The sequence below is a fragment of the Panthera onca genome, chromosome D2 (assembly GCF_046562875.1).
Source record: "Panthera onca isolate mPanOnc1 chromosome D2, mPanOnc1 haplotype 2, whole genome shotgun sequence".
Lineage (NCBI taxonomy): Eukaryota > Metazoa > Chordata > Mammalia > Carnivora > Felidae > Panthera > Panthera onca.
Window position 1 is genome coordinate 31,608,806 of NC_138349.1, and position 21,761 is coordinate 31,630,566.

The 21,761-nt window shown below is 51.1% G+C and overlaps 1 protein-coding gene across 2 annotated transcripts in view; it reads left to right on the top strand.

Annotated features, from left to right (window-relative positions):
• SLIT1 (slit guidance ligand 1) overlaps positions 1-21,761 on the top strand; it is a 170,077-nt gene that overhangs the window by 93,674 nt on the left and 54,642 nt on the right. The gene's annotated exons all lie outside the window — the stretch shown is intronic.

Consider the following 21,761-nt stretch of genomic DNA (forward strand, 5'->3'; position numbering starts at 1 on the left):
CATGACCTTCCCAGCGTCTCATAAATGCTGTCCCAGCAGAGCTTTGCAACGCAGGTCCTGTCTTCTGACTGCTACAGTGCCCTCTCCTCGCCTCACCCCACCCTCTCTCTGCTGTGGTTCTCTCCTCTGCCACTCCTCCCATGCATCCAGGGAGGCAGTGTTGTGTGGTTAAGATTGGACTATGACAGACCTGGTCCAGGTTGTGGATTGGGCTTCTCAGCTATATGACCTTGGGCAGGACACTGAGCCTCTTTGAACCTCACTTTCTGCGTGTATGAAATGGAGCTCACAATAGTACATTGACCTAGGGGAGTTGCTGTGAGGAGTGAATGAGGGAATGAGGTCAGGGCATATTAGCACAGAGCCTGGCACACAGGACAGGCTGGATAAGTGTTAGTTGCTATTAATCTTATTCTTATTTTTGGGTCTTGCCCTTGGCATGGCTCTTATCAGTCAGTGACATGTCTCTTCCCTCCTGGACAATTCTCTTTCAGTCAGCATGTATTTATGGAGCATCTACGATGTACCAGGCTGTCCTCTAGGTCCTGGGGTAATTGGCCAGCAAAGCAGACAAGAATCCCTACCCCAGGGAGCTGACACCTCCTTTTTCTGGGTGAGACCCTCTGGCCCTTGGCTGCCTTTATGTCACTGGAAGTGGCATCCGTGTGGGTATATGTATCTCTAGGCCTGAGTCTCTCACATGCAGTTTATAGATCCTGAGCCTTTCAGGTACTTGACCAATGAAATGACCCACTTTTTAAAATATAACTTTTGGATTGCTTTGTTCTCATAGTCACAAATGGGCCCATCTGGGCAGGCTGACCTATGCAAGTGCTCAGGAGGTTAATGTGTTTTCCTTCTCAGGCAGCTCATTTGCTTCTAACAAGGGCCCTTCTGCAGACAAGGCAGGACATGTAATCTTTTTGGAGTTTTATCCCTTTGAGAATCTGATGCACTGTGCACATAAGGCAAAATTTGCACACAATTCCAGGAGATGCACAGACTTTGGGCAGCCCCTCTTTGGTCCTCTAGGGCCTCCACGGACTCTGGGTCAGAGCATCAGAGACCTGTTTGACACTCTAAGGAGTGGCTTTCTGCTGGAGATGCCTCACCTCTCCAGTGAGCAGGTGAGATTCTGTTGTATGGCAGGCATTCTTTTTTGGTCCTTGTGAGTGGCCTTGATTGAGCAAAGACCTGAGCTAAACATAAGAAGACGAGGCGGTAGTTAAAAGAGAAACAGCTTTTCAGCTGCAGTTGCCCTTTGTCCTTTACCAGCGTGCGATAGTGTGCAAGGCTTCAAGTTCCCCTTGGTCTCAGGGTCCGCTCCTGTAACATAGAGGAGTTTGGTCAGGCCATTCTGAGGCCCTGTGTCAACTCAGATGACATGTGAGACCTTCAGGGGCGGTTGCACTGTGAGCTCTGGCATTGGGCCGAGGGGCGTCCAAATCTTGCCCGTACACCTGCTGGCTCTGTGCACTTCAGCTAGTTCACTGGCTTCTTGTAGCCCCAGTGGCCTCATCTGCAAGATGAAGATAAACTACTGCCAAAGTGTCACTGGAAAAAGTTAGATACGTGACTCTCACGCAAATAGAAAGTGGTTGCGGGACCAAAGGTTTATTTAAGCTGTTAATGAGAAAACCGCAGGATGGTAAAGTTGTCTCAAGGAGGGTTTGAGGCCCTTATAAGCAATGAAAGAGAACGTTGAAGTAAAATTACAAAGTCAGATATGATGCTGGCTAATGTCCTGCAGGGCAGTAACTCACCTTTGTGATCTTTGCTGCCGGGCAGTCATAATTTACCACTCTACCACACAAAAATCTCCAAGTTCACTCGTAACTTCACAGAGGATAGGCCCTAATCAGTAATGAGATGAACAAAGGTTAAGTTCCCTGGGGGTCCTGGCGGGCTTCATGGAAAGACATCAGGAGAAGCTCATTTCCAGGAAGAGGGTGGTAGAAATGATGCAGGGAACGTGTCTGAACAGGCCCACCCTGATTGGTTTTCTGATGCAGCTGCGAAGTTAATGTTAGGTGAAATGAAAAAAAAAAAAAAAAGAAAAGAAAAGAAATCCGTGCTTTGAATCTGTAGCATTTGCCTTCTGCAAGAGACAGATTCTGAGGTCTGAGGATAGGTTATAGAATCTCATCAAACCAGAGTGCGCTTTGGGTAGGACCAAAATTTGGTCGGGTAAGTAGGTATCTTCTCAGACTTAGGTAAATGATCTCAAATGCAACATAAAGGGTTTTTTGCCCCTTGCACCACCTCTGACATTGAATGGCCCTCCTCCCATCCCAGTGGGTTGTTTCCATCTGTGACGTGGACAGATGTGCTGAGATTAGAGCAGGGAAGAGCTCTGTGTGCAGACCCAGGGCCCCCAGGGTTTTCTCCCCTCTCCCAGCACCAGCAGACGGCCAGCCTCAGTGGGTAGGGGCAAGGACTTTGGAGCCAGCCAGACCCGGACACCAGGACCGGCTGGATGACTCTGGGTTCTCAATGGAACCTGTTCTGTAGGTGGTGACAGTGAAAGTGCAAGCCATGGGAGACGTAAGCACTCCGTGAATGCTAGCTACTGTGGGTCCTGTACTCCTTTCGTCCTGCAGCAGCTACCAGAGCTCAGCTCCCTTATCGTAAAAATCCTACCTCTCTGGTTATTAAGAGGCTCAACACTTGGTTTCACTACCCCCTGCCTTCCCCACATTCATAATACAGTCCCCTCCCAGCAGCCAGCTCTCCTGGAAAATGTCAGTCAGATCCTGCGTCTCTCCTACTTAACCCCCTCTAACTCACGTAGAGTCCACCTTACATCCTGGCCATGCCCATGAAGTCCTTGTCGCTGGCTCCCTGCCTCCATTCCTGGCTGTGTCTCCTCCCTTCCTCATGGCACGCCGGCCATGCGGGCCTCCTTTCTGTCCCCTGATACTTCATTCCTGCCTTATTGTCTCTCGCCTGCCTTATTGCTTCCTCTGCCTGGAATGCACTTCCCCAGGACTCCGTATGGCTCCCTCCTTCTCACCATTTGGCTTCCCCTTGGACAAACTGGGCAGCCCTCCCTGACCACCCTGGCCACTGAAGCCTCCTCCTTCCCAGTCACTCTTTAGCATGGCGCCCTGTTCTAGTTCCTACATGGCACTCATCCGTCTTGGAAATCAGCTTGAAGATTTTGGGTTGTGCTATTTAGTGTCTCTCTCTTTCCAACTCGAATGGAAGGCCAAACCCATGGCAGCATGCACCTCTTTGTCCTGGTCACTGCTCTGACAGAGCCCCCAGCCCAGGGCCCACCACTTATAAGGGATGAACGACCAACAGTAGCAAGGATGATGATAACTAACACACAAGGCATTTATCATGTGCCGGCAGGAACTGATATGAACACTTTATGCATATTCACTCATTAAATCCTCACGACAGCCTATGAGCTAGATATAATTATTATTTGTTATTCCCGGCCTATGGAGGAAGACATGAGGCACAGAGAGGTTAGGCAACAAGCTTAGAGTCACCCAGCTAGTAAGAGGCAGAGCCGGGATTCAAGCCCAGACAGTCTGGCTCCAGAGTCTATATTCTTAACTTACATGTAAAGTATTTGTTGGGTTTGTGGTGTGCAAGAGAGAAAATGAACCATGCACCCCATACACCATCATTCCCCAGTGTCCCCCACCCCTCCATGATGACAGACTGTCCCTACTGGCTCTGTCCCCTAGCTTACTGCTAGCCTTCAGGGTCCTTCTCATGCAAAAGCCTTCCCTCTCCAGGCACGAATGGGGACAGGACCCCCCCACACCATACACACATGGGGATTTGATTCTGGTGGGAAGAGGCCCCAGTAGCTGGAACTCCATTCCCACCTCTGCCCAGTGATTAGTCACACAGGATGTGTCCCCAAGGGCAGGTCACCTGCAGACTTCACACTCATCATCAGAGCCTGACACCTCCAGCCACAGGCAAATTATCCCGCAGCCGCCCAGCCTGCAAAAGAGACAGGCCAGGGGATGTTAGAGCCCAGCTCCCAGAGCAGAAAGCCCCCCACAGGCTCACACGCTGCTTCTTTTCATTTGCACCTCAGCTAGCTGTCAACGGTGACACTGACTCGCCCCTGGCTGTTCTGAAAAGCCAGGTGCCTCCAGTCCTGCCTCAGAGCCTCATCTTCAATCGGGGATCTTGGCCCCTCTGTCTCTTTTTGTCTGCCTCTCTTTGTCTTTTCCTCTCATTTAGCTTCTCTTTACTGGTCTCGTGTTTCCATCTCTCTTTCTGTCTCTGGGTTCCTTGCTTTCCCCCAGGTGGCTTTCCCACGTACCCTGAGTCTGGGGGTTGGGGACTGCTCCCTTGGGGTCCCAGCCCATGGCTTCCCTGCTGGGTCTCCCCACGCCCCTCCGTGGTACTTCCCAAGGGTGTGCCGGTGGGCTCAGAATGTGTTGCCTGGAATTCTGGCTTCTGTTCAAGTCTGCGGTGCTCATCTGATAAATAAACTTGGTCTGGCCTCTACCCCATGGTCTCTGGACCCTCCCCGTGGCAGCTCCTGAGTCTGAGGGGAGGGAGTGTATTTGTGCAGAGACATCGGCACCAGTGTCACCACAGGGGTCTGAGAGATGTGGGCACTTCTGATCCCGCCACCCACGGTGTTGGCCTCAGCCTCTGCTCTTGACTTCTGAAAGTACCCTCTGACCCTCTCCCCTTTTTTTCTTTCCCCCTCCCACCCAAAATGTCCTGGGACATCCCACCATCCACAGGAGACAGAAAGCACATACACACAGGTAAACATGCAGGTGTCTTTGCTCAATCATCTGACTTTAGTAGTGAACTTTTACCCATGCTACGAGTAGCTCTTTTCCTGGATAGTAAGTTTAGCTGAATAGAAAAGGCAAATTCAGGGAGACTGGGAAGGCCTACTCTGCTTCAAGTGTTCCCTTTACATTCTTCAGACTGATCAGATGCCACCAATGATGACAGCTGAGTCGGGAACCCACTTCTTTTAAAAGTGCACATACTCATGGGAGTCACAGCTGTCAGTTGTTCACCATCTAGTGTGAACTACTTTCCTCAACACTTGATTATTATCAGTAATCCTGGGGGGCTGGAAATACTGAGAAAGAAAGGGTTGGAGAAGCAAATAGCCATGTAAGGGGAGGTACACTAAGCGGAGGAGGACAAGACGAGGCGCCTGAGGGGCTGAGAGGACAGAAGAATAAGGATTCTCCATCCTGGTTACACGTTGGAATGGGTAAAATGGGCGTTGAAAAGTCCTGGTGCCCAGACTCTACCAATGAAATCAGAATCTCTGAGGTGAGGTCCAAGCATCAGTGGCTTTTTTTTTTTTTTTTTAAAGCGAGCACAAGTGGGGGAGGGGCAGAGAGAGAAGGGGACCGAGGATCTGAAGCGGGTTCTGTGCTGACAGCAGTCAGCCCGATTGGGGGGCTCGAACTCATGACCTGAGCCAAAGTCAGACCCTCAACCGACTGAGCCACCCAGGCACCCCCAAGCATCAGTAGTTTTTAAAGCTCCCCAGACTCTATTGTGCAGCCAAGTTTGAGGATTACTGCTCTGTCTAGTGCTTCACAACTTAAATGGACACAAGTCACCTTGTTAAATGCAGATTCTGATTCCGTAGGTCTGGGAGGGGGTCTGAGATTCTGCATTTCTACCAAAGCCAATACTGCACATCTCTGGTCACACTGTGAGTGGTAAGGCTGTAGTTTTTATTACTTATTCTCCAATCTGGCTTTGTTCTCAGACAATGACAGATGAAAAATAGGAAACACTGGCTGTGCTGATCCACACAAGCCGTCCAGTGCAGAGCTCTGATAAGCCTGAGTTGGAGCACCAGGTTAGCCTGGAGGCCTCGGGCTCTGTAAGCTGGAGTCGGATCTGGAATGTTACCGGCTTCTGGCTACATGCTCAGTACAGGCACTGAAAGCAGTGATCAGCAAGCTCAAGAGGGTATATGGTACGTTTGTGTGGCTGGCATTCCGTGGTGGCGTGGCTATGCCCACATGTGGCCCGGGTGCTGGCCACTCTCCTCACATAAGTATGTCTTTCTCCAGGAGGCAGGCAGAGGGCAGGTGTATCCTTCCTAACAGCTGTGTTGTCATTATTGTCAGGAGGCTAGAGACTCACAGACACGCAATGTGACAGGTGCAGTGATGGAAACAGCAGAGGGTTTTGTGACACATGGAGGAGAGGGTAGGTAGTGAGGAGAGTGGAAATGGACATGGTGAAAGGGGAGTCTGGAGACAACATTTGGCTTTTCTTCCCAGGGCCTATGGCCCTTCCCACGTAACACTGACCCAGTTCAGGCCCTTTGCCCTTTGCTGTAGGGCAGGATCCTCAGAAGAATAACAGCTGGGTGGGTGGGGATGGGGGGGGGGGTCACAGACAGGGGGCCTTATACCCTTATCCTGACAGTCCCTGAGAGGGACCTGTTTTTTAATGTCAGAATGTCACAGACCCCCTCCCAAATGCTAGTTTGACATTTTGAGTAGCCTAAATGATCAAATGTTTACAAATGTTTACTGAATGATCATCAAATGTTTACCTCTTTGTTAGGCATGCAGTAAACAGACACAGGCCTTGCCTCATAGAATGCATGATTTAGTTCAGGAGATAAACATTAAATAATTGGATGACTAACCAATTGATTTAAAACTATGGTAAGTGCTGGGGCACCTGGGTGGCTCAGCTGGTTAAGCATTCAGCTTCGACTCAGGTCATGATCTCGTGGTTCATGAGTTTGAACCCCACATCAGGCTCTGTGCTGACAGCTCAGAGCCTGGAACCTGCTTTGGATTCTGTGTCTCCCTCTCTCTCTGCCCCTCCCCTGCTCATTTTCTGTCCCTCAAAAATGAATAAACATTTAAAAAAGAGACTATGGCAAGTGCTAAGAAGAGAAAAGCAATGGCGGGGGGAAAGAGTGGTGCCTGGGTGGTTCAGTCAGTTGAGCGTCCGACTCTTGATTTTGGCTCAGGTCATGAGCTCATAGGTTTGTGGGTTCAAGCCCTGAATCAGGCTCTGCGCTGACAGTGTGGAGCCTGCATGGGATTCTCTCTCTCCCTTCTCTCTCTACAATTCCCCTGCTTGCTCTCTCTCTGTCTCTCTCTCAATATAAATAAATAAACTTAAAAAAAAAAGCCTGGGTACAGTTACGTGATAACTGAGAAAACATATCCTGTTATGAATCCAGCAGTATGTTTAATTGCATCTGTATCTTATCACAACAGCATCTGCACCCATGTGGGAGGGACAAGGAGAAGAGCAATCAGTAACAGTTGTGCCTACTTACTAGGCTTTAAACTGCCAACCCACCTGCCCACTCTTCGTGGCACTTTTCTGAGATAATGTGTCTTAACTGTGCCCATTTTCTAGACACGGAAAAGAAACCACAGAGAGGTGAAGCCCACGGTCTTACATAACTCTCAGTCGGGCTGCAGACAGTGCTAGGGGTGCATGAGCATGCCCAGATGTTGCAACAGCTGTGTGGCCCTCAAGGCTCCGTAGCTCACAGGTGGGGGACCCCTGGTCTGGAGCGTTAAAGGGATGAGGCAGGACAGCGGAGTTTCTAGCGGCACCGGCCATTCCTGGGGGAGCAGGGCTGTTGGAGCCAGCTTCCCAGAAGCTGGACAGTGTTTCCATCTCTTCTGGAGAATCAGAAATTGGACCAACTTGGGTGCTAAAATGAAAGCTCCTCAACCTGAATATCAGTTTCTAGTTTTCACACATGGTCAGAGCCCCCCGGCCTTCTGTCTGTCTCACCCAGAAGCTGGCCACAGCCACCAAACCAAGAGGTTATGATGCCCTCTCTATTCCAAGCTTTGCAGCCTAGCCTCATTTCTGCACCTAGGTGAAGACTGGGGGCGGGAGTCCTAGCAGTCACTCATTCTGCTGGGGGATCTTGGGTGGTGGCCCTGGGAGGGGGCGGCAGATACCAGAGGCTCTGAGAAACCAGTGGCTGATGACTTCGATCCTCCCTCCAGCCTGCCCACACCAAGACCACTTTATTCTCAGGGACTCAGAGACATTCCTATCTGTACTGACTTGTGGCTGAAGCCTCTCGCCACAGGATTCCAAAGTTCACCTCTTTGTCTTTCAGACATAAGGAGGTTTGGAAGGAGTGACAGTTTCTGAGATACTGGTAAGAATCCAGGTGCAAGAAGTCTCTGGACAATGCTCATCCCAGTCAGGGGCCGACACTCTGTTCTTCCCACAGAATGTCAGCTCAGGGAAAATACTTGAACCTCATGTCATTTTTTAATGGCATATGTCTAAAACTTACTATAGAATCATCTCAGTTCTAAAACAGAGGGTCCTGAACGTAATTTAACCTTTTTTTTTTTTTTTTGATGACTCAATGTCAACATTATGAATGTTCGTTATCATACTCTGCTTTTTAGATTTTCACCTCCTTTCCCCAAGTTCATCTATCAGATGTCACTGCTGACACGTATATGCTTCTAGATGCCTCCCCACCCACCTGCCTATCACTTTGATGATTCTAATGTGCTGAGCCAGTGTAGCATAATGGGCTTGCTGCAGTCAGAAAGCCTGGGAAAGCTGCTATGCCTCAATTACATTTTCTGGAAAATAGGTATGGTGAGAATTTTTTTTTAAATTAAAAAAAATTTAATGGTGAGAATTATTTAACTGATTTTATTTTTTATTTATAAATTTTTTAAGTTTATTTATTTTGAGAGAGACAGAGACAGCACAAGTGGGGGAGGGGCAGAGAGAGAGGGAGAGAGAGAATCCCAAGCAGACTCTGTAGAGCCTGATGCAAGGCTTTCACCCATGAAACCATGAGATCATGACCTGAGCTGAAACCAAGGGTCGAACACTTAACTGACTGAGCCACTCAGGTGCCTCTAATTGACTTTATTTTTTTTAGAGCAGTTATAGGTTTACAGCAAAATTGAATGGAAAACACAGACAGTTCCCATATACTTCCTCCCCTCTGTACATGCACAAAGTCCCCCACTGTCAACATCCACACCAGAGTGGTGGCACTATTTATCTTAGAAGACTGTTTTAAGGATGAAATGAAATAATGTATGTAAAACATATAAAATACCTAGCACAGTGCCAGGCACATAATAAATGTGTTTAATATATGTAGTTATCACCATCTTCATCAATTATAATTGTGTATTATACAAGAGTCAGTGATGATCATTAAGGTCCTAAGGATTAAAGTAAGTGGCTTTGGTGGGAGGATCTGGGCGAGGGTATTTGGGGCACAGGCACTTTTCAGCACCTCTCTGTGCTTGGGTCTGTGTCCAGGCAATGGGAGGTCTGACTTATGGAGAAATGGGGCAGGATCAAACTTCACTCCTATCTGGAAGTAGCTTAATGGTATGGATTGTGCTCAGTACATGCCTCTCCTAAAAGTCTAAGAATTGGACCTTTGCAACTCATAATGGTGCTCACCTGACCCTCTGTGTGCATGCTATAAGCTGGACTCCCTGTGGGCTTTTGGGAAATAAAGCTGAATAGACAAGGTCTGGTGTGTGGATCAGATGGGTAAAGTTGAAGGTGGGTAGGATCCAAAATATGTCTTCAGCTAAAACAAAACAAAACAAAACAAAACAAAAAACAAACAAAATATGTCTTTGGCTCTGACCAGAAGAGCTGCCAAGATGGTTCAGGACCATGGACAGCTCCTCCAGGCACGTGGTCCTCCAGCTCCTGGGCTTTCCTACTGTGGCCACTTGCAGATCACACTCAGCCAATTTGACACCATTCTTGCCCTGTAACTTGGCAGGGCTCTGTTTTTCTGCCTCCTTGGGAAGTGTCTCATGCCCTCTGGGCATCCCTCTGTATCTATGTGGAGGGGACATTCAGAGTGGCAGATGTGCCGGGGAGGCTGACCTCTCTCTTGCCATTCCAATCCTTCAACTCCTCTGAGCAACTCCAGAGACCAAGATTTACAGTGCCTGGACTGCAGTGCAAGAGATGGGGAGACAATAGGTGTTGTCTTAGATTAAAAAAAAAAAAAGTCCCATTTTCTCTTGGAGGTCAGGAAATAGAGTATTGGTAATGCCCCAGGGGCTCAGTGATTCTCTCTTGGCTTCCTTGGTGGACTGGAAGATGGCTCCTGCCACAGGCTTCAGTCAGATATCTATTCTGGCATTAGCTGCCCTCACATTGGTTATGGCTCCCCTCTTCTCCTGGGGAAGCTCAGACTGGCAATTTCGTCATTTGCACCGAGTGGAGCCCCCTCCCCCAGCACAGCCTGGATTCTACTTGCCCAGCCTTGTTGCCCTACCCTTGGATCTCTCCCTTCCCAAACCACATTGAATCTTGCCCATCCAACTCCCAGGTCTTTATTCCCTTGGGGGGAACCCAAGGAGTCTGACCCTTAGAGTTTTGGTGAGCTTAGCCGAGGAAAACAACACAGGTGAAAGGTGAGACTGCATGCCATGCAATGTGTGTATCCCTCAAAAGATTCTAAATTCCCCCTTGGGTTGGGCCAGTCTAGTGGAGAGCAGTGTGTTTGATAGAGTGGGGTTGGTTCGTCTGCAGAATGGCTTCTCCTGAGCTCTCGTACCCCCATGAGTGTGAGTAATTGCCCTGTGAAACACGTTGCTATGTCAGAAGCAGACCAATTTAAACCAAATGTCATTTTGCTAAAAGCCAATTTGCCAAAAGTCAATTCACTGAATGGCCAATTTGTCAAATGACCAATTCATCACATTGACTTACTTCCTTTAACTGTTTAGTGTGAGTTGACTGGTTTTCATTTTGTCTTTATTAGAATATTTGAAGGGCTGTTCCATTTGTCTCTGCCCCTGCTCCTGGTGTTTGAACTAGGGTGGAACTACCCCTCGTCTCTTCCTGTGACTGCAGAGCAGGGAGCTAGGGCAGGGACAACCCAACTGATTCTAAAAGGCCATTGTGAAGACAAATGGGGAGCTACCCAACAAAGCCAAATTGGTAAAGGAAACAATGAAACTGACCCTTTGGAGAGTTGGCTGATCTGTGAGTTGGCTTCTGGGGAAGTGACTCAGAAGGGAGTGACCTACCATAGTTGGGCCGCCTTTGGAGATGCCGATGACAGTCTTGCTTTTCCATCCTTTGGGTACCTCTTTATGGGGACTGGTGGGAGGCTTCCTTGTTTGGTTTTAGAACAAGGAAAGGCCATGCCTCTCTCAAGCCTGTTTTCATCTGTGGTCTTCATAAATTACGTAGCACATTAGTCTCCACATTCCCCTAGGTTGGGAGAAGCCAGGGCACATTTATATATGAGCAGACGCAAAGGCTTTTGAAGAGTGTGTTTCTCTTTCTTATTTTATATTTCTACCTCTTTCTTCCTTCCTTCCTTCCTTCCTTCCTTCCTTCCTTCCTTCCTTCCTTCCTCTTCTGGTTTCTGTTACCTTACTCCATTTAATAATGTATCCTTAAAACTACTTTAATTCCTTCTTGAAACAGACAGAAAAAGAATCTAGACTTGTTCTGAAGGCTGTTTTGTTGGCCCCTTTCCCCTACTCCTGCCCTGGATTCCCTGAGATCCTCACCCCTCCAGCACCAGCATCTCAGCTCACCTGCTTGACCCTGAGGTGTCGTCCCGGAGCAGGGCACAGCCCCCTCTCTCTAGAAAGACATGGAACTGAGACATGCATTACTGCATTAGAGACAGATGCCCTCCTTCCCCAGGAGATGCAGCATCTTCACCCAGCACAAAATTCTCGCGTGCCCACAGTGCCTGCTTTCCCACCTCCTTACTTGTTTAAAGTTGGTCTCTGGTCCCTCATCACTTTGGGGTGGGCATTCTTCCTACCACACTGCCCTCTGTGCAGTTTCCCCTCAGCCCACGTATTTCCCAACCACTTAGAATCGTGAGCCTCGATTCTTCTGGAATTTGTCACTTTGGAAGATTTTCTTCCCCATTTGCCTCCTCCAGTGAGGGATCAGGGAGGCAGGGTACTGGTGTTTGTTACATGTCTACAAAGCACCTGGCATGGGAATCAGTGCTTCACATGTTATTTTACAATCTTTTCACTGAAGAATAACATACATACAAAAAAGTGCAACTGTCTGTGTACGTGTTACATCTTTCATCGATATTACTCACTGAATTTTCACAAAGCAAACACACCCATGTGCCCAGCATGGTGGGCCACCATACCAAGAAGTAAAAATACCATGAGCACCCAGAAAACTTCCTGTACCTCCTTCTGGTCTTTAATTCTCCCCACTCCCTCCAGGGTAACTATGATCCTGGCTTCTTCTTCTTTTTTTTTTTTTAATGTTTATTCATCTTTGAGAGAGAGAGAGACAGAGTGTGAGCAGGGAAGGGACAGAGAGAGACACACACACACAGAATCTGAAGCAGGCTCCAGGCTCTGAGCTGTCAGCACAGAGCTTGATGCAGGGCTCAAACCCACGAACCGGGAACTGCGAGATCACGCCCTGAGCCAAAGTCGGACGCTCAGCCAACTGAGCCACCCAGGCACCTCCGTGATTCTGACTTCTAATAGCAAAGATTAGTTCCACCTGTTTTGTGCTTTGTATAAAAGGCATGTATGGTTTGTCATCCTCACCACAACTAAACAAGAGGGAGCTGTGATTCACCCCCTTCACACATGAGCAACTAGACTCAGGTTGAGTAACTTGCCTAGGAGCACACAGGCAATAAATGGTGGTAGAAACTGGAGTCAAACTTAGGGTTGTCTGGCTCCAAAGCTCACATTCTTTCTTCTATATCTTGATTCTTCCTCCTGCTGCACCACCCCACCCCCACCACCGTGTGTCAGGTCTGGGTGTCTCTGAAGTTGTTGGTTCTAACAACCCGTAGGTGTCCAGGATAAGATCAGTAGAACAGCAGGCACTTCCTTGGGGTCCAGTGTGTGGTGGTTGAGTATAGGGAAGGTCTTGCCCTGGTACCCAGATTAAGAGAGGCCTGCATTCCCCCCACCTATTCCCCCCACCCCCTCTACCCTATGGCCATTACTGTGTTCTTGCCATGGTAGCTGAGACCTGTGCCTACTGGTTCTGTTTCTTGTCCCCCCCCCACTCCCCCACCCTCAAGCTGTTCCCTCTTGAATGGGACTCCAGCCTCTCAGCAGCTTTTCCTTGGAAGGGCTCTGAGGTTGCTTTGGGGGGTGTGTGCCTCTCATCTGATATCTCTGTTGTGGGAATCGATTACAGTGATGTTTAGTAGCTGCATAACAAACAGCCCGGTTTGAGGAGGAAATGTTACCCAGGCTGGTTTTATGGTGCAGCCATCCAGGGCTGCTTAATGTCTCTTCCTAATGAGGTTTCTGCAACATTAACTCTGCAGGGCTGGAGGGGGGGAGGGGGGGCAGCCACAGGAGGGTGTGTGGCTTCAGGGCAGTATGGTGGGCAGAGGAGGGAGGGCATCGCTCCAGCTGACAGCATCTGACATGCCCTGTCTGGACCAGCCCGTGTCTCCTGCAAAGCTCAAACCCTGCCATCCATGGTGTCAGCCTTTAAAACCACCTACAGGAGTTTGGATGTCAGGAGTTCCCTGAGAAAAGCCTGGGTATATGCAATGCTTTTTGAACTCTCAGGAGCTCACAGAGCATGTGTGAGCTTTAATTCTATGAATCTTATAACCACCTTAGGACGGGAAGAGGAGGTGAGGGAGAGGGGACAGAGCTGGATCGCCCAGCAAGAATTACTAGGGGTTTGGAGCCTTACCAGCAGTACCTTGATTGTCACCGACTGTGCACCAGATACTCTTCTGGATACTTTCACATACTTTTATTTACTCTTCTTACAAGCTCATGTTCCAGATGAGGAAACTGAGGTGCAAAGAGGTTTACTTTTCAACCCAGGTTTGCTGGCTCTCCTCCCAGAGTGGCTACTGTGTGGCCAGCTCCTCACTGTCACTGAGGCCTCCTCTGGGGATCCTGGCTTCTCTGCTGGCCCCGCCATTGGCTGGCTTGATTCTGCTGATCAGGAGAGCAGAGGAGAGGGGGTCAGGAGGGCATAAGGATTAGCAAGGGGAACTGGCCACTTAGAGGGCAGTTGAGGAGCAGGCAAAGACAGCTCCCTCAGTCTTTCCTTTGTTCTGACAACATCGGGGGGGGGGGGGGGTGGGAGAGGTTGGCCCAGGTCAGAGGAAACTAGCATGCCCCACCCCACTAGAGTGCCCCTTAGCATTACACTCTGGTCACTTCTGCACTGTCCTCTTTCCTTCTGTCAAAACTTGACTCCTGGAGTTGACGAAACAAGTTCATCCACATCAAGATCAGCCCCTGATAAACACAGATTGTGTCTCCTGGGAGTGCCTGAGATTTATGAGCAGACAAAGCCCTGATCCCTACATTGAGGTCGGAGCCTGAGGCAGCATGGTTCAGGTCCTTGCCACCAAATGCCTTTAAAGAACCCCCCTTGAAGATCACCAAGAGGCAGGGGCACACACACGCAGCCCACCCACAAGGTGAATCTGGGGCACCTGAATGTTGTCCATGGGCTTGGGAGAGCAAACAGAGAGGAGTAATTGCAGAACTAATTTCCCTCCCAGGTGGGAGGGGTAGAGGTTGAGGCAAGATTGAAGGACAGGCAGAGACAAGAGAGGGATGGTCCTTCCAGATCCCAGCAGCACCTCAGAGCGAGGTGGGCACCGGGTATCCCACCCAGGAGGCACTGCCAACCTCTTCCCTGAGGGCGCCTCCTGCAGTGGGGACCTGGGGTGCAGAGTCTCCCTGGAGCAGTGACCCCTGGCCTCCTTGCAGTCTCACGCGCTGATTACTACCACAGCCTGGTTCTCAGCAAAGCCCTCAGACAATATCCCTCCCTCCCCCCCCCCACCCCCGCCCACCCCCAAGGAATTGGAGCTGGTGCCTCCGGCCCCTTCATTGAAATGCTGGCTGGGAGCAGGGAACACAACCCCATTTAGCCCTAGTGGGGGACAGGCAAACATTTTAAACTCCACTCAGTCGGATGAGGGGCTTCTCAAACTTTAATATGCATATGAATCAACTGGGTGTCTTGCTAAAATGCAGATTCTGATTCAGTAAGCGGGGGCCAGAAAGTCCTCGCTTAGAACGAACTCCCGGGTGGCTCCACTATTGCCGGCCCAGGGGCCGGAGGCATGGGTGCTGGGTCACCCACTGTGGGATGGGGGGGGGGTACTCCCTAATAGCAGCGGCGTGAGCCACCCCACCCCCATGCTGGGCCGCCACACACTGTGACTGAACCCTCCTGACCTCGACCTCTCTGGGAGGGCAGTGTTGTTGGAAGGGGAGACTGAGGAGCTGGGGAACCAACTGCAGGTCTTGACCCAGGTCACCAAGCGGGCTGGGGGCAGAGCTGGCCTCCAGTCTCAGCGCCCTGATTCCCACTCCTGGATCTTCCAGCCCTGACCGCCCATCCCCACCCCCACCCCAGCCCTCCCTACAGGCCCCGCAAGGACCATTATAAAGTTCAAGTGGCAGCCTCAGTGCAGCCCCACAAGCCCGCGATCATTCCCACCTCACGGACGAGGAGGCTCCAGGGTCCCCATGGTGGGGTCGTGGCCGGTTTTGCTCCTGGGCCTGAGTCCTTATCGGACAGTCTCACAACAAGAAAGATCGGGTGAGGGGGCCTGAAACAGGATGCCCTAGTTCCCTCCCACTAGGCCCGGGCTCAGGATAACCAGTCAGGCTGCTAGCGCAAGGGGACAGGCCAGACTGCCCGGAGCCTCCCTCCGTGTGGCCTGAGAGGCAGACAGAGCAGGCCCTGTTGGGGCCCACGGTGGGGTTGGTGAGCTGGTGGCAGGAACCCGGAGCCGAGTCTGGCCTGGGCTGGTGCCCAGCAGTCCCCGGCTGGGCCCCCCGCTGATCCCCTCAGAGGCCAGTCTGCCAGCAGGGTCCAATCTGGTTAGAGCGTGAAGGGGGATTAGCAGCAGGAACATGGGGTCCCGACCTCGCCTTCCCAGGCCCTGCTTCCCCCAGCCCTGGCAGAGGCTGCAGGAGCAGGAGCCCCTGGGATTGTGCCCAAGTCAGGGCGTGGGCCTGGCTGCCCCCTTCTTTTCATGGAAAGGGGCCTGGCTGGGGTCTTCGGGGGGGGGGGGGTGTTCCCAGACCTGGGGGCTGCTGCAGTTGGCAGCGGCTTGCCTCTCAGGGCCCTTGATCTTGGGTGGTGGGGTTCAGACCGTGAGGATCTTTGCCTCAGGGACCCTTAACTGGAGTTCCCCGGGGTGGACTCTTAGGGGCTCCAGCTCCCTCTCTTCCTTGTGGGGTCCCAGGAGAGTCGCCCTTGTCCAGCGCCACCCGAACCTCCATGCTCGTGCTGCTGGTGCCACCTCAGAACCGCGTGGACTGGTTCAGTTACAGAGGTTCCGTAAGGATGTGTGAGCGGAAAGGCAGGGTTGATGATAAAACAAGGCAACAAGGGCTTCGCCAGCGCTTCCCTCCCCTTTCAGAGCCTCATCTTGTAGGGCCTGCTGCTGTCCAGTTAGGCAGAGTGGGTACGGGGGTACCCAGTGCACGAGTGAGGGGCTCGTGTCTCGCAAAGACGAGGCAGAGCCAGCCCGTCCAGCTCCGAGCCCCTGGCTTCCCCTCTCTGCTGCACAGCCTGGCCTCACTCCTTGTTTTGGCCAGGAAAGCGCAGAGGGATTGGAGCAAAACAAAGCTGTGGACCCACATTAGTTCAATTCAGTTAAAAATTACTGAGTCCCCACAATGTGCTGGGTCTGGGATAGCAGAGGGGAGCAAGAGAGACAGTACTATGCTTTGTTTTTGTTTTTGTTAAGAATCAGGAACGTGTCTGTATTTATTTTTAAGGTTTATTTATTTATTTTTGAGAGAGAGAGAGAGAGAGAGAGAGAGAGTGAGAGAGAGAAGACAGAGAGCCCCAAGCAGGGTCTGAGTTACCAGCACAGAGCCCAATGCAGGGCTCAAACTCACAAACTGCGAGATCATGATCTGAGCTAAAATCAAGGGTCAGATGCTGAACTGACTGAGCCACCCAGGCACCCTTAAAAGAGACTCAAGTATGGTCTGGGAAAAAAAGAGAGAGAGAGGGAGAGAGAGAGATTATGGTCTGGAGGGGGAGATGGATGTTAACCAAAAATTAGTACTAATTACATTCAGTATAGCAATATTTCATTATAAACCTGAATTGGTGCCAGGAAGGAAAAGCATGGGGTCCTGAGAACCTGAAGCAGAAGGAACAGTCAGGGGAAGTGTCTGTAGACTGAGATGTGAAGGACAAATAGGCGTTTACTGGGTGAAGACTAGAGGAAGAATATCCTGGGCAGCAGTTATAGCAAGTGTAAAGGTCCTGTGGCAGGAGGGATCTGAATAACTGAAGGTACGGCAGCATAAGTGGAGTGATAGGCAGGACTGAGAACATACAGTGCCTGTCACATGAGGTCCTGCAAAGTAGGTGCCACTTCTCATGCCCAATTTTGCATATGAGAAAACAGGCCAGAAAGTTTAAGTGACTTGCCCAAGGCCACATGATTTAAGTGGGCAAGCCAGGGTTTATTGAACCCATCTCTATTCTGACACTCTGCTGTGGGCTTTCTCTTCTACACGCTGGCCTCTCAGTGTGTACTTCCTGGACCAGCAGCATCTGTATTCCTGGGGAGCTTGTCAAGGTCCAAGACCTCATCCTCACTCTTAGAATTTGTCCCCGGACCTGTATTTATCTCCCCAGTCTGTCCCTCGTCTGGCTGCTGCATCCTTATTCTGGGAATCTGCTTTCCACTGTCCTGCCTGGGACTTCCTTCTGAGCCCCCATCTGCCCCATGGCTCTGTGCCCTCCGCATCCCCTGGCCAGGGTCAGGCCACCAGGTGCTCCCAGTTTCGGTTTGTCTTCCCAGCTCCAGCACCCTCCCTCTTCCAGGATGGACTCTCTCAGTGTATCTCGTTTTGCCCTGACACACCCAGGCCACACTCACTTCAGGGCCTGTGACAAGGTCACCATAGGATGGTGGTGCAAAAATGAAAGATGTAGGTGGTGCCTTTGGGACTGCATGCCAACCTAGTGAAAATGGAGACGAGAAACATTACTTCACAGGGGTTTGGGAAAGACAAGACAATTGTTGACCAGATAGGAGGCCAACTGGGGCAAAAAAAAAAAAAAAAAAAAAGAATAGCTTTGTTTGGGTTTCTGCAATGGTGGAGAAGGCATCGCGTCCAGGGAAGTCTTCTTGTGCCCCCTAGCGAGCAAACTGGAAACTACAGTCAGAACCTTAGGAAAGAGACTGGCCAACTGTGTTTGAGGGACAAAAGCCAGCTTTCTTAAATGTTGCTAAATGGAGGTACTAGGACAGAAGCTTAAACACATGAACTCCTCCTCTCCAAACCCGTGTGGTAGGTATTTTTATCTCCATTTTGCAAACAGGGACGGTGAAGCGGGCAGGTCCATAACTTCCGGGATCCCTGGCTACGATGGTAGAAGCAGGAATTGAGTCTGGATCCTTCTCCTTGCACAGTTCAAGCTCTTTCCACCCCCTCCTGTGCGGCCAGCATCCTGCATTTTCCTCAGGCTTCCAAAGCTCACCCATTTTCCTCTGGGCTAGAGGCTGGCTTCTTCCCAGGTCTTAAGTTCAGTTTCCTTTCCTCATTTTAATAGCGTGGGCTGCTCCGTCCGGTGGGCTGGCCCTGGCTGGCTCCACACCCACCCCTGGACCCTTACCTCATGGATGGGCTCCTGATGTTAAATCTCCTGCCTGCCTGGGGGCAACATCTTTCCTCTGTAAGCTTTGGAGCCCCAGAGCATTGCCTAAAAGGCCGTTGGATCAGAGCCAACGTCTCCCCTCTCCCGTCTAACCTGTCGCCTCTGGCCTGCAAGGCTTTTTCCTGCAGACACATTTCCAGCACCTTCCACTCCAGGCAAACCTAACTTCTCCTGGGTTGCTCCAGGCTCTACTCCACCTCTTGCCTTTGCACATACTCTTTCTGCCCTTCTTTCTCCACTTAGCTCCTGCTGTGAGTCCTTATAGAATTGCATTTCCTGAACTGTACTTTGCTACAATTATAAGACACACTTGAAACCCATTTATTATAAGGATCTAGTGTTATTGATTAGGCCACCCTGTCATTTTTCATAAAGATCCCTGGAGAATTCTTGTCTCATCTTAGTACCCCAAACAACTATACTCCTGAGAAACCGGTCCTCTTAAATTTATACACATATTGGGAATGCTGTTACCAGACCGGTTTCCCCCATGGACGTCAGCTCTCGGAAAGACTAGAGCTCACGCTTTGCCCTGGACCTGACATCGTGGGTGATATTGTGCTGCATTCTTGGTGCCCGCCATTGATTTTTCTTCTCTTTGCCCCACTTTTCACTCTTGCTCTCTTGCTGTTTTGTAAAGCCCTATAAGCAGCCTTAAAGCCTTTCTGGAACAAGGTTGGCTTAAATCAATAAACTGATCGATACAGATAAAAAACCTCCCTTGCAGGGTTGTGGAGAGGATTAAACGGAATAATGGATGTGAGTTGCTGGCCCAGAGTTCCCTCCCAGGCCTGGCTGAAGGGTGAGCTGCCAGCTGGGGCCAACAGGACTGTCCTGCTGGAGGTCCACGCCTCCTGTGCGCCCTCTTGTCTTCCTGAGTCTGTAGAAGTCTCCAGGCCGCTGCCCCTCCCTGCTCTTGTCTTGCCCTCACAGTTTCTGTAGGTGGCTGGGTGGTCCCGGCGTGGGGTCTTGAATGAGATTGCACTCGCGATGTTGGCTGGGGCTGTGTCTTAGTCTGTTTGGGCTACTGTACCAGAAACACCATAGGTTGGGTCGTTTATAAACAAGAAATATTTATTTCTCACAGTGCGAGACGTTGGGGAGTGCAGGAGCATGGTGCCAGCAGACTGGTGTCGGGTGAGGCCCCATGTCCTGGCTCACAGACTTCGGGGCTCACAGCTGTGTCCTCCCGCGGCAGGAGGGAGCTCCCTCAGACCTCCTTTATGGGGCCTTTCATCACACTCACCAGGGCTCCACCTTCATGACCTAAGCACTCCCGAAGGCCCCACTTCCTAACACCGGCACATTGGGCAGTGGGATTTCAGTGTCTGAATCCTGAGGGCAGCGTGTGGACCATAGCCGGCTGCAGAGTCGGGAAGTGACTGAGGCCGGAGAATCTGTTTCCTTGATGACTGACTGACGTTGCTGGCAGCCGGTGCTGGCTATTGGCAGGAGGCCTCAGTTCCTCCCCATGTGGGACTCTCCCGAGAGCTGCTTGAGTGTCCTTGACGTGGTGGCTGGCTTCTCCCAGAGAGAGTGATGAGAGAGAAGTCGTGTGACTGTGACCCCCTGAGCGCTGGCAGTCTTTTGTTTACTTGTGTGGCCTGTACAGCCCTTGCTCCCAATTCTTTTGTTTACTATGCTGCCCGGTGTCAGCGTCTACCTAAGAAGAGGTAGAGATCAAGGTCACAGGGTGTATCACCTGCACTCTATTATGTGCAGCAATTACTTGCATAACAGGAACTGGGCAGGGGACAGAGCTATGTAGGCAAGGAAGAGGTGATAATAGGATTAGGCAGATGGGTAAAGGCTGAAGTGCTCCCCTCTCCTCTCAAGATGGAGGGGCCGGGGGGAATTGCCGAGAAAGGGGAAAGTGGGGCAGGTAGCATGGATGGGGAGGCCAGGGGCGGTTCTGGGGCAGCTTAAGTCAGTGGGGCACAGAGAATGTCTCCAGGAACACAGACAGACTGAACGGGGGCCAGAGATGCGCACTGACAACTGAGATCAAAGACTCTGGGAAGAGGGAAGACTGGCACGTGGGGTGGGGGAAGGAGAGGAAGGTGGACCCAAGCGTCACCCCAGACCCACTGCCACCTGCCGGCAGGTGGATGTGGACGAAACAACTGCTGCATGGAGGGATGGAGACAGCCAGTTATGGTGAAGCGGAGCACAAGCTGTGATGAGGGATTGTATGCAGTTTTGGAGGAGAGAAGTGTCTGTGCCACAGGCTTGAGATGCCTTCCTTCAAGGGGAGAGAGAACAGGGAATGGGAGGTGTTGATGGCAATGAAGCCCCTCCAGAGCACAGATGCCTGGGGCCAGTTAGGGGGCTGGGGGGCAGGAGAGGCTGGGGTTTGGAGGGGAGGGAGCTCACACTCTGTGCAGGGGGACAGGGTTGGTGGGGACAGTCCTTGCCAGGCTCATATCCACACTTTGCACACAAGGACACTGCAACTCAGGCAGGAAAGGGGCTGACTGACAGATACACAGCCAGGGAGCTGGGATCTGAAGGGCCCATGCATTCTACCGTCACGCTTCTGTTTACTGTCTCAGCAGGAAAACCCAGATGGAGTGGTGGTGGCCCTCATAGTCCAGGGACTGTGTGCTGGGGGGGCTGGCAGTGAACCATAAGGGCTGTGGGGTGAATGGCTGAAAGGAAGGATATGGTCAAAGCCCTGTGGGGCTGGCCCAGAGGGGGCTGGGGGTCTGTGGAGCTGTCTAGCACTGGATCCCATGTTGTGGACCCTGAGGGCACATCTGATGCAGGGCTCTCCTGTAAACCACCTGGGTCCCCATCCTGGTTTAACCTTGGGCAGATTGCTTCACTTCTTGGAGCTCAGGCCCCTCCTCTGCAAAATAGGGGAGGACATCCATTCCCCCACTTCCAGTGCCTGCTCCTAGGGCAGCTGTGTGAGGGGTGGCTCCGGGAGGGACCTTGACTGCCTGGGCTCAGATTCTGGAGCCATCACTCACCAGCTGTGTTCCCTTGAATTTTTCAAAGCCTCCTTTTTATCTTTTGGAAAAGGGGGATGGTAATAGTATTTTCCCTGTGGTTAGTGCAAGGTCAAGTGGGTTCCTGTATGTGACATGTTAGGCTATGCTGGCCTGGGGGACATGCTTGGAACACAGTGGCTGTTGATGCCA